This window comes from Chlamydotis macqueenii, chromosome 23 (assembly GCF_036417535.1).
Source record: "Chlamydotis macqueenii isolate bChlMac1 chromosome 23, bChlMac1.mat, whole genome shotgun sequence".
Taxonomy (NCBI): Eukaryota; Metazoa; Chordata; class Aves; order Otidiformes; family Otididae; genus Chlamydotis; species Chlamydotis macqueenii.
In genome coordinates, this window is record NC_141578.1 from 3,205,725 (window position 1) to 3,217,823 (window position 12,099).

General features: G+C 57.1%; 1 protein-coding gene across 1 annotated transcript in view; it reads left to right on the forward strand.

Moving 5' to 3' along the window:
* Positions 1 to 9,129: 9,129 nt before the first annotated feature.
* LRRN2 (leucine rich repeat neuronal 2) overlaps positions 9,130 to 12,099 on the forward strand; it is a 29,720-nt gene continuing 26,750 nt past the window's right edge. Inside the window, exon 1 of the mRNA XM_086765587.1 lies at positions 9,130 to 9,432. The gene's annotated coding sequence lies outside the window, so the exon portion shown is untranslated. The remainder of the gene's footprint in view (positions 9,433 to 12,099) is intronic.

Below are 12,099 nucleotides of genomic sequence, written 5' to 3' on the forward strand. Positions count from 1 at the left end.
TTTCTGTTAGAGTCAACTCTTCTTTTTGGTAAAGGTCTCCTTTTTGGGGCTGAGCAGATGATTTGCAGATACGCCTTTAATTTTATGTCTTATCTTTTATGGTGTGCGTTCTTGGGCTACGGAGTGACGGGCTGAGCTCCCACACTCATCTCCCTGGTACCCGCAGCCCGCTGATAGCCCTTAGCCCAGAAGCAAGGCTCACTTTCACTCCTCCAAAACAAAACCCAAGATAAATTATCCGAGAATTTGTAGATGCTCGATTGTCATGGCAACCCCGCAGCCCTCCTCCTCCGGAGCCGCCTGCCAGCGTTGGGATGCTGGCTGCAGCTCCAGCGGGGAGCGTTTCCCCCAGCTCCCATCTGCTTCCCAGGGCTGCAATCCCTCCCGTTTCCCTGGATTATGGGTCCGTGTGCAGCACCGGGCCATGGCCAAGGCTGATGGCACTGGAGCAGCCCTGGGGTGGCTCTAAGGCAGCTGTGACTGTCACCAGCTGTGACTGTCACCATTGCCAGCAGTTGGGAGCGGAGCAGGGGCAAAGGGCTCGTTCTGCCCGATCTGGGTCAATATCAGCATCCTGAGATGTGTCCAAACAGCACAAATATGTTTTAGTCCACCAAAAAAGTCCACCCATCCCAGGTTTTCTCTCCCTGCTTTGCACACGCAGAACGTGTGTTGTCTTCCCTGTTCTTAATTCCGATGGGTTTTGCCTTCCAGTAACGCAGCGCTTGAGCCAGCTCGCAACAGGCGAGGAGAGCATTGCTCCCACCCCAGTTTGCTGGCATTAATGGGAATGGAGATCAAAAAAAAATTTTGGGGATGAGCCGTGGTCCTGGGGGAGCTGCAGTGCAGCTGGGAGGTGATGCACGGCTCCAATTCTGGGTATCCAGGGCTCCGGGAGCAGGGGAAGCGGGGTCAGGCCCTGCTCAGCGCTCCTGCTACTCCATGAGGGTCCAAGCCGGCTCCACGGTGGCATCGCGGCCTCCGGGAAGAGACGCTTTGAAGCGCTCCTCAAAGGCAAGCACCAGCGCGTGGGGATTTAATTGCACGCTTGGTACTCTGTTCAGTGCGAGACCAGGTATTATTTATAAAAATAGAAAGCAGGAGAAACAGGGAGAGAGGAAAAACATCAAAGGACACTCAAATTTTCATTTCTTTTTTTATCAGATCACAGCCCAGTTCCCCTGGGAGGATGCAGAGGGCCGGCGTGGGGAGCCCAGCCCATGCTCAATGCTGGCCCAACCTTGCTGCCTCGCACGCCGGAGCTGCAGCCGTGGCGAGGCAGAGGAGGAGGAGGAGGGCTGCTCATCGATGAGTCATTTGCAGTGATTAGGAAGGGCTCTTCTCTTTTTATAAAGGAGCCGTGGAAAGATGCCAGTGAACATAACCTCTGTGACTGCCGGAGGAATGATCCTGGGGAGGAATTAGCAGCACAATATTAGTTGCAGGCAAAGAACTTAATTAGCAGATTCAGCAGAGATTCCAATTAAAAAGAATAAGATGGGAAGAAAGCCCTGCATTGGCCTCCCGGCTCTTCCGGGGATGCTGCGATGCATGAGGGGGACAGCACCCAGCACCCCTCTGCACTGGGGTCCCGGAAAGCCCTGGACACCCCCGAGGAGCTGGGAAGGTGTCGTAGTTCAGCCTAAACAAAACCACGACAGAAGGGGAGGGTGAGGGGATGAGGGATGCTGGGGAGCCGGGGTCAGAGCTGGGGGGGACGGGTAACGAGGGATCCGGTTCAAAGGAGGCAGCGCTGCGGGGTCACAGTGCAGCAAGGCTAGGGCAGCACGGCGCAAGGCGGCCAGCACCGAGTCTGCCAGGCGTGAGGGCACGAGGGACAGGATTTCCAGCCCCAGCACCCAGCATCTCCCAGCTTTAACGTCCCCACCCACTCTGGTACCCCCAAGCTCCTTCCGTGCCGCTCAGCTCAGCATCGCTGCCCCGCTTCTCTCTCTGCCTCCGCTCTTACGGCAGTGCAACCCTGGGGCCAAATATCCATCTCCCGCCCCGCGCTGCCCATCCCAGCAGGACTCCAGTCCCAGCCGTGGCGTTCACCAGAGCTACCCCGAATAATCAGCTCCTTTGCTGGAACCTGTGCTGGGGAAAATGAAATTTTCTGAAATGCCAGTAATGAGCCATTCTCTGGTGACCCAGGGCGGTGACAGCCCCGGCGAGCATCCAAACTGGGGGCCTGCAGACCCAGCCCTTGGATGGGAAGAGGCAAAGGCAGAGGAAGAAAAGCTCCACGCGTGCGTGCTCGCACGCGTGTGGACATGTGGATGCGAGCGTTCACGCGCGTGCACGTGTGTGTGCACGCGTGCATGTGCATGCATGAGCACACGCGTGCGCAGGTGAGCACGCGTGTGCGCGCTGACCGGGTGCATGCGTGTGTGCCTGCAGCGGCAGCAGTGCCTGTGCGTGCGCGCGCACAAGGGGAGAGAAGGTGGCTCGTGTCGTCATGGAAACGCTGACAAATACAAATACGCCGGCACACACCGCTCGCTCTGCCAAAATTCTCTCCGAGCAGCAGCTCCGAGGCGAAGAGCGTCAAAACTCACCCGGGGACAGGGGGGCGCAACCGGGCGGTGGTGACACCCCACGGTCCCCCGCCTGACCCGGATGCCCACGCGGCTTTCTCGCCCCTCTTGCTCACCCCCTAAAATTTCTGCAGGAGCCTGGGGATGGGGAAGGGGCGGGCGGGCGGTCTCCCTTGGGAAACCCCGCTTTTATATCCCTTCCGAATCTTGGGAAAACCAAATAAAAGCTCATTATTAGGTTTTTAGCCTGGAAGATGGGAAGGAAAGCAGCACCAAAAGCTTACATCTTGGTGCATCCCTGCTACCACTCTCCCAGTGCATCCCCGCTGCCTGGCAGGACTGGTTATACATCTGCGAGGAGGTGGTGGAAGAGATAATGGGTCCCGGGAGATTAAAAATCCCCAGACACAAAAGGTGTTAATGGTCCTGTCTGCTCACAAACGCAACAAGTTCAGTTGCAACCGACTGACGCTGCAGCCTTTTAATTACATTTTTCTCTGGCAATAAAAGAAACAAATTTGACTCTTAAAGCAGCACGTAACGCATGAGGCATCGTAATCATTTTCCTCACTGGTTTTTCCTTTCCTTATCAGCGAACGCCGCGCTGTTTAGGATGTTTATGTCCCCCCGGATCAATCTCCTGCCTGTAAATTTGAGAACGGGCGGGGGTGAAGACAGCAAGGGAGAGAGGAAGAAGGAGTAATATAAAATTTCTGCAATGCAAAGCGCATTCTGTAAAAAAAAGCCCACATTATTCAGCACGCCTTGCCGTCTAAAGGGGGAACTCCATCAGGTTCCCTTCAACCCTGTAACTTGGTTCCCGGGGCGGCTGTAAAGACAACGGGGAGGGGGAAAGATAAACCGAGCTGCTCGTCCTGCATTTTGGGGGCTGGCGGAGGGAGTCGGTCTCTTTTGGGCTCTAACTATGGTTGTTCCTGCTTTTTATAGTATTGCCCCTGATTTACGGTCAGCTTTTATGGTAGCTGTAAACCAGCCCCAAAGCAGGGAAATAAAGTAACCAGAAGAACATTTCCCCTTCCCACCCAACGCGGTGCGGGCAGCAGCGGCAGAGCGGTGGCGGGCGCCGCACGAAGGCCCCGCGTCGCTGCCGCGGCAGCAGGCAAGCAAGCGACGGAGGGATGGCAAGTTGGGGAAGTTGCTTCAGTCTGAAATGGCGTGAGCGGGGTTAATCAGGGCTCCACGCTCCCCCTGTGCGATGGGGTTGGGTATCGATTGGGGGCGAGCGTTCTTTAATCAGCTCGAAATGAGCTCCGGAGGGTTGGGAGAGGGACAGCCCCGTAATTCAGGACGCTCGCCTCTGACTTGGGAAGGAGCCCTGAGTCGGGCTCTCCTCTCTGCTGCGGGCTTCTGCTGTGACCTTGGCTTGGCCGCGCAGACCCGGTGCTCCGAATGTATTCAGATGCCGCGATCGATGGGGGCTCGGAGGTGGATGTTGAAATGTCGTTATCGATCCGGCCCTTAGCCTCGCCATGCCTCCTTTCTCCAGCTCGGGCTCGTGCTCAAGGCTGAGCAGCTCGGGGCTTTGTCGTACCCCCCGAGCCAGCACCCCGACACCGACTGCGTCTGCGGGCTCGGGCTCGTCACCTCGTCCTGCTGCGGCTTCGCTCCCCTTTTTTGGGAGGGGATCGGGAGGGTCTCCAGGCAGCATTTAACGTGCGTGGGCTGATCTTGAGGGATTTGGAAATTATCCCAAAACAACTACTAAGAGGCACTGTAAAAAATATATAAAAATACGATTATGAACATCATCATAATAGCCTGGTAATAGCGCCTGGTGCCTACAGGGAAGCGAGGATTTCCTGATAACCCTGAAAAATCTCGGTGTCGGTACGTGACAGCTTCACATACAAAGCCTCCCCAAGACTCCTGCCTCCTAAACTCCAAATACATGTTACTCCTCCAAAGAAGCAACCATGCAAACGTTGGTCCATAGGTGCGAAGCCTGGGTCGCAGCCAGAGAGAGGGAAGGAGGGAGTGGGAGGAAAACACACAGCAGATCCTTGAAAATCTCGTTTTCTAAGGCAGAGCAGGGAAGCTTTGGGGCTCAGGCTGTGCTGGGCGGTTTGTGTTTTATCCAGCTGGATTTTCTTGGCATTGCTGCCGACGGAAGGAGGCTTATTGATCCCTGTTTCCAGCGACGCGCAACGGGAGAGCCCTGGGCGCCCGGGGTAACGTATAGCTGCCCTGCCACGGGCGGCGGAGATGCCGTAACTCAGGAGCAGCCGGAGCCCGTCTGAGTTATGGCTCTGTCCTGCGCCAGCGATAGGCTTGCAATAACTCACTGCCTGCTGCTGGGATGTGATTTGGTTTATTCTGCACAGGGGAGATGTGGGAGAGGAAGCGGTGTCTCCTCTCTGGCTTCGGAGAAAGGGCTGCAGGCGGCTTTTCCAAACACCTCCGGGGTTTATGACTCCATCACGCTGCCTGAGGGAGCTGCTGTTATGTCCTTAAATCATTAAAGAATGATCCTAACCGTGATGCCAAAACCAATTCCCACATATGAATAACGCCAGCGCGAGGCCCCGGGAGGTGTGGGTACTTCTTGCCCAGCAGCTCCTGTCCCTGCTGGGAGGTACTGGAGTCAGGCTTGGCTCGGGGGATGCCTGGTGGGAAGCGGGGGATGAAACCACTGCTGGGAACCAATCCTGTCTAAAGCAACCCTGCCATCACTCACCAGGGACTGAGGGCATCACTTCCTGCCCTCCGCATGTTCCTAAGCAGAAGTAGGTCCTGCCTGGCCCTGGCACGGCAAGCTGTGGAGAGGCTGGAATGCTGCCTTTGGCCCCGGGAGATGCTGCAGATGGGAAACCTCATCCCTCCTTAGCCCAGCTCCTTGCTCCAGGTGCAGGGTGTGGGATCTGGAGGGGTGGGATGAGAGCAGCCCAACCAGATGGGCTTCAGCTGGGGGACAAGACAGGCAATGCTCCCTGGCTTTAAAGGTGCTGGAGAGACAATAGGGGAGATACTTTGGTGCCTGTGTGTGCAGGAGCAGGCTGGATCTCAAGGAAGGAGGGGAACCCACCACCACCCAGGGAGCTGCAGTGGTGCCTGGGCATTGGGGACCTGGTGGCGGGATGCTGCTGGGGAGTGTCATTACACAATCAGCTATGGTCAGTGTGATGTTTCTTGCTTTATTTTTGCTGTTTATGCTGGTGAGTTCCTGGTCAGGTCTCATGTGTTCTCTGTCTCCCTGTGGATGGAAAACTGAAGTCTGGTGGTGTGATGTTAGACCCTGAAGGCACAGGTGGCAAGGAAAGGCACCTGATGTGGGGTGCTTTCATGTGGGTTTCTGGTGGCACCTTCCCCTTGCTGGAACGGGAGGTATAGTGAAGCAGTGCCATATGCTTGGTGCCTCCAAATGCCTGCACAGAGTCTCTGCAAGGAGTGTCTTCCATGAATGAAGCTTGGCAAGTTTATGTGGATCCAGAGGGGAAGCAGAGGCACCAGGGCCCTCGTTGATCCAGGTTTGTCAGAGCTAAGGCTTGTCTGAGTATGGCTTGCCCAAGCTTAGCCCTCCAAATCTACTGCTTCTCTGAGACTGCCTTAGTGCTGCTCCTCAGGAGCCAATGTTGTGTCCTAAGGGATTGGAAAGGGGATGTGAAGCTCCTTACAACCCTACACGTGTAACTGGCTGCAGGTATAAAATCATCCTGAGGCTGCAAGCTGCTTCTCCAGCAAGAAAAGTTTTTAACCCCTTGTACCAGGGGAATATGTTCCAGGTGACTTCAAGTGCAGAAGAGGCATGAGAAATGCTGAAGCAGCAGAGAAAATAAATTAGTGCCATCTCGGCTAAAATCCTACACAATTAAAACCTGGATCAGGCTGTACTCATCTGCCTGAAGATAGCATCTCGAGGGTGACATGCATTAGTCATCATCTGCAGCAGGCTGGCTTAGCACACGGGAGGAGCCTGTGGACCAGCAAGGTGTCAGACGGAGAAGGCTCCGGGCCACCCAGGGCCAGCTTCTCCCTCCCGGCAGCGTGCGGTCTGCGTCTGGAGCAGAGGGAAATGCCCATATCTGTTTCCTTCCCTCGCCTGTGGTGCAGGCAGCTCAGGCTGACTGTAAATGGGTTTACAGAAATGCTTCTCCCGCACCTAAAGGGTGTGGGGGAACACTGCCAGATGCTGAGTGGGTCAGCATCTCTCCACCCTGCGAGGCAGGAGATGTCACCAGGAGTGAGGTGACACTAGTGTCCCCACCCTGCAAATGGGAGTGGGGTCACTGAGTAAGGAACCTGCCTGAGACTGTGCAGGGAGCTGAAACTCAATTAGTCTTAAGACCAGACAAGCACCTTTGAACCTTTGTAGTTGGAATGAGAAGCGATTAAATGACCTGGGCTTAATGCTTCCACCAAGCCTTGGATGAAAGCCCTGTGCGGTTCACGTGGATTCAGCTGTTTCTGTGGAGTTTGCTTATCAGTCCTGCCCCAAGCAAGGTCTCTGCAGCATCGGCTGCTCCGATCGATGGCACCCTGGCAGCTGGGAAGGGAGCTGCTCCTGCCTCATCTCTTCCAGGTCCATGTTTAGGGGCTGTGGGTGCCCTGAAAACCATCCCCAGGAGCTGCAGGGTGTTGCAGAGGGATCCAGTCAAGTGCAGGAGCATCTACAGGGGCCAGGGCACGCAAAGCTTTCCCCGTTCCTCCCCAGCTGACGCCAGCCCTGAGCTCAGCTGTGTGGCTGAGCCCTGAAGCAGACAGGTCAAGAGCCACCATCAAGCACTGATGCACCCTTGAAAGAAACAAAGTGCTTGGTGCAGCAGCCTGGGGTGGACTGGAGATGCCTCCTGCACCATGGAAAGTGAGAGGCAGCGCTTCCCTCTTGCTCCTGGCGATCCATGCATGTTGCGTTGCACGCACAGGAGGATGCAGCACTGGGGATGGGCACTGAACGGTTTGCGGTGGCTTGGTGTAGCTGGCTCCTGTGCCTCAGGTTCAGTGGGAGGGGAGGGTGCCCTGCCAGCCCCCCAGCACAGCGGGGCTCGCAAACCAAAAGTGATCCCATCCTCTATTCCCTCTAAGTACCCACAGCCCTGGCAGAGGCAGCAGACTGTGGGCACCAGCACAAAGACCGTGTGGAAGGGCTTCTCCTGCTGACTGGGAGCTCCAGAGTCTCAGGAGAGAACTGGCTTTGGTTTGTGTGTTTGGTTTTTGTTTTTGTTTTTTTCTTCAAAATGCAGAGGCATGGCCCTGCACCCCCAGTATTTGGATAAAGCCTCACATTTCACCTCTTGCTGTTTGAAAAGCCAAGAGGGGAGCTTCCAGCTGAGACCCCTCTTTGCCTCTCAGTTGATGCTGCAGAGCACTGGAGTGAGGCTAACATTAAGCATGTGTTCCCATTAAGTATCTGCATAAACGCTCTGCTGAATGGGGGCCAACGTGCCAGAATGTCACCCATTTGGTTTGGGCACATGGGCAGGGATTTCATGTTATTGAAGTCCTGCCAATTAAATCAGGTCACTCCAATCTCTCCTCTTCTGCTTCTCTGGCTCTCTCGTGTGTGCGCGTCTGTTCTCCATCCTCTGCGGTCCAGCCCACTGCCCCAGGCAAACGCTCTGGGAACCAGCCAGAGCCCCAGCTCTGCTCTCGCTCCTGAGCGTGAAATGGGAACTCAACGGCCACTGTGGCTCCCGGGGCGTGTGGCATCTACGGGGCTCTGACAGCCCCTGGATGGGGCTGGGAAAAGCCTTTCTGCGGAGCGGCTTCTGGAAAGCAAACAAAAGCTGGGGGTGCTCTGCTGCACCCACCCCGCATCCTGCCGTTGTCAGAGCCTCACGTTTGTGCCTGGCTCTGACATCTCTCCCTGCGTTGCAATGGGGTGTGAAGAGGTCTCCACCCCTCACCTCTTAGGATGGGTGATGGGTGACTGGCACCCTGGATCTCTCCATCCGAGACAGAGCAAAGCAGAAGGCAGCTCTTCCCCAGTGTTTTTCAAGGTTAAGAGTCTCCAAGCATCCCTTTCCAGGGGAGGTGAGCAGCATGTCCTGCTTAGGGACCCAGCCACCTCGAGGTGCCACAAAACCCCAAGGGGCACCCACGCTCTCACCCTGGGTGTGCTGGGGATGGTGCCAGGGACAACACAGAGCCAGATCTTTCCAAGGGCAAAGAAAGCCCTTTGGGTGCTGGTGGCCAGGAAGGAATTTGGGCTACAAGTCCACCCCATCTAGTCTCCCACTTCCCTCCTAACGTAGGGCTGTGGGAGAAACCCCCTGCCCACCCTGGCTCGGTGACCCCAGCCCGTGGGGAGGGGACCCCGGTGCCGCAGCGGGCTCGGCTGCAGGATGCTCTGCGGATGCTGAGGGGTGCGAGCAGCCGGCTCAGCCTTCGCGGGAGCTTTTTATATCTGGTCCTGCGAGGGGCTGGGGGGGTGCCGGGGCTGCCCTCGGGCGCTGGCTAGAGCCGCAGGAGTTAAGCGTGCAGCTGGCAGGAGCTGATTCAGGTGGGTGGCACGTCGTGGCGACAAGACTGGAGTGAGGAGGAGGAGGAGGATGGGGAAAGGGAGGGGAGAAGAGAAGAGAGGAGGAGGAGGAGGGGAGAGCGTTTGCAGGCAGCGGGGAGCAGCGAGCGTGCGGCTGCGAAGGAGCCGTGCGAAGGGAGGAGGAGGAGGAGGAGGAGGATGATGATGCTCTTTCCCCGCTGCCTCCAGACCGGGCGCTGAGGGCGAGTGTGGGGACAGGCTGGCACGGGGTGACCTGCTGTCCCTGTCCCCTCACCCCCAAAGGGACGAGGACGGACACCTCAGCTTTGGCAGGTCCAACGCAACCCCAGCCCTTTGTCTGCTGGCGGGGGCTGTGCCGAGCCAGATGTGCGGGCAGCTGTGGCGGGGAGCGGGCAGGCGGATGACAGCGGCGCTGGGAGACGGGAGGAGAGTCCAAGGGTAAGCTGGGCTCCAGCCCCGCTATTGTCGGTCGGTTGTGACTTTGGGGGGGCTCCTGTGCCTGGGGGTGGGGTGGTGGTGGGGGGGGGTCTGTAACATAAAGCTGGCTGCTTGGCAGTTTGGGTTGGTTTGTTTGTTTTTTGGCTTTCCTTCCAGAGCTTTGCTTTCGCTGATCTCTGGTATGGAGGATAAATGACGTATTTTTGCAAATAAAAGAAAGAAAAGCAGGTGAAAATAGGAAACGCACACAGCATGGGTGCCTCGCTGGTGTGTGGTCCAGGAGGGAGCAAGGAGTGCGTGAACCGAGGGAAAGGAGGTTTCCCTCCGCACTGATGGTGAGAGCTGGATTCCCGGTCCTGGAAACTCCTCTGGGATCGAGTCGATCCTCGCCCAGGCACCGATGGGAATGTGGGGTAACCGAGGCGAGCCCCGTGGCGATGCGCTGGGGATGGTGCTGCTGAGACTGAAACTCAGCCTGGCACAGGGAACTGGCAGGATGCGATCCAGCCAGGAGCTGCACTTTCAACACGTTAACCCCTCTGTGCCTGAGCTCTGTGGAAAATAAGTTAAGTATAGAAAAGAGGCTGTGTTAAATAAACGAAATTGGTCCTTTGGTCTCCCTCCTTCCTTTGCAAGCCACCTTCCTCAGCCCACCCATGGGTATCCAGGGGGTGGAAGGCAAAAGGCAATGGCAAAGCAAACCTGGGAGCAGCCGCCCTGTGCCCGTGGTGTCATTTCAATGATTTCTGTGCTGGTTCTGTGTCTACCTAACCCTGCTCCTCTGTGTATGCACCTCCCCAACACAGCCACACAGGAGACACGCACCCACCCACAATCTCCGTGCTTGCACCTCGGTGCAGAGCGGCCGTGGTGTGCGCGGCTGTGCCCTGCCAGCCTTGGGAGGGGTGGGGAGCAGGGCTGCTGGGGGTCTGCGTGCTGGACCCTCCCCACCTCCTCTTGCTTCCTGCCAGAGCCGGGGGGGGGGGGGAAGGATTTAAGAGACCTCAGCAATGCCCCTCTCTCCCATGAGTGAGGAGGGGGCAAAGCCCTTTGACCCCCAGGGCTTGTCGCAGCCTGGAAGTGGGACCCCAAAGAGGAGGGGGTGCTCTGGGCAAGGACCCTTGGAGCAGTGTTTCCAGGGAGGCTTTTGCTGGAAGTTGCGCGTAGGTGCTGCTATCACCTTGGAGCACGAGGATCTGGTTCCTCAAGCAGTGATCTCCCAGGGCTGGGGGCTCAGGAGCTACACACGGATGCTGTGCTGCTGCTGAGCCAGGACCCAGCCCCTGCCGCTGCTTTGAGGATGAGCAGCCCTGATCCCGCAGCCTGGATGCACGCAGAGCTCGTAGCAGGGCTGGGAAGGAAATGTCTCACTGCTGTTCTAAAAGCCTGAGCACCGTGCGGCTGCAGGGTGATGAGATCTGGCTCATCACAAGTTTCCCGGAGCATTGACCGCTCCCTGCTACAGGGCTTCTCTTGGGGGTGTCCATCAGGGTGCTCCCACCTGGGACATGGGGCACCATCATCCAGCTCCCATCCTGGCTCCCTGTGGCAGAGGATACTGGTCCTGCTGGCCCAGCCTCTTTGCTAGGGACACAGCTCTTCCCCACGCTCCTTTTCCTGGCACAGACCCAGTGCCCTGCATCCTCTCTGTGGGCACTGGGAGCTGGTGTGGGGAGCTGGCCAAACCTGGGGACGAATCTCTGCTCCTCAGCCATTTTAACCCCCTTCCTTTGGGTGGGACCCCTTTTATCTTCTGCAATGTAAAGCAAGCAGCTCAGCATCAGCTGCCGGGGCTGAGCTGTGCCAATACTGATCACAGAGCCTGCAAATTCCCCCTGGAATTGCAGGGGAAGGGTGTGGTGAGTTAGGCAGGACCCCTGCCTAAACCCATCCCACCTTGCTGGGGTTGTCAGAGCATCAGGAAATGGCTTTCCCCCCAGCACTCTATATTAAGCTCTACAATTGCCTCCCGGGGGAGCCGGGGCAGCCCCTCTGCTCCGTGCTTCAAAGGAGCTGCCGTGGGGCTTCTGATTCCCAGCACGGAGCAGAGCTCTGCCTGCTCTAACCAGGCGCGGCTCCTTCGGCTTCGGAGAGCCGTGCTGGCTCACAGCAGCAGAGGATCTGTCCTTGCTGTAGCTGATCGCTGCCATTTAGGGATGGGAGCCTAAATTCCCTGGCTAGGACAGGGATGGAGAAAGGTCCAGAGCTCTTTCCAGGTGGGCACTTTAACGGATGGGAACTTTACCATGCTACCAGCACCTCTCCGAATGTATACAAGCCTGAACACAGGGCTTTCTCCCTTCTTTTATTCCCAGCAGATGATGTATCTCCTGAACCACCTTCAGGGCAGACCCTGGTCACTAATGCTTCTTCCCTTCTGACCCAAGAGCCGCACATGGGACAGCGTTCCTGTTGGCATGTGGCTGATTCCCTAAAGAGCAGAGATGCCAGCCCAGAGCCAGTAAGATCCCTTCCTCGCACACAGAATCTCACCACCACCCTCCCTCCTTGCTCTCACATCCTTTTTGCCAGGAAACACGCTGAGGGGCTGTTTCACCGCTCTTCCCCAGAGATGAGGCACGAGGCCCCTGGCACTGACTGACGGTCGCTCTTCTTCTGCTCGGCATGCGCGGGAGGTACCTGTGACTGTGGTTCTCCTCTTGGAAA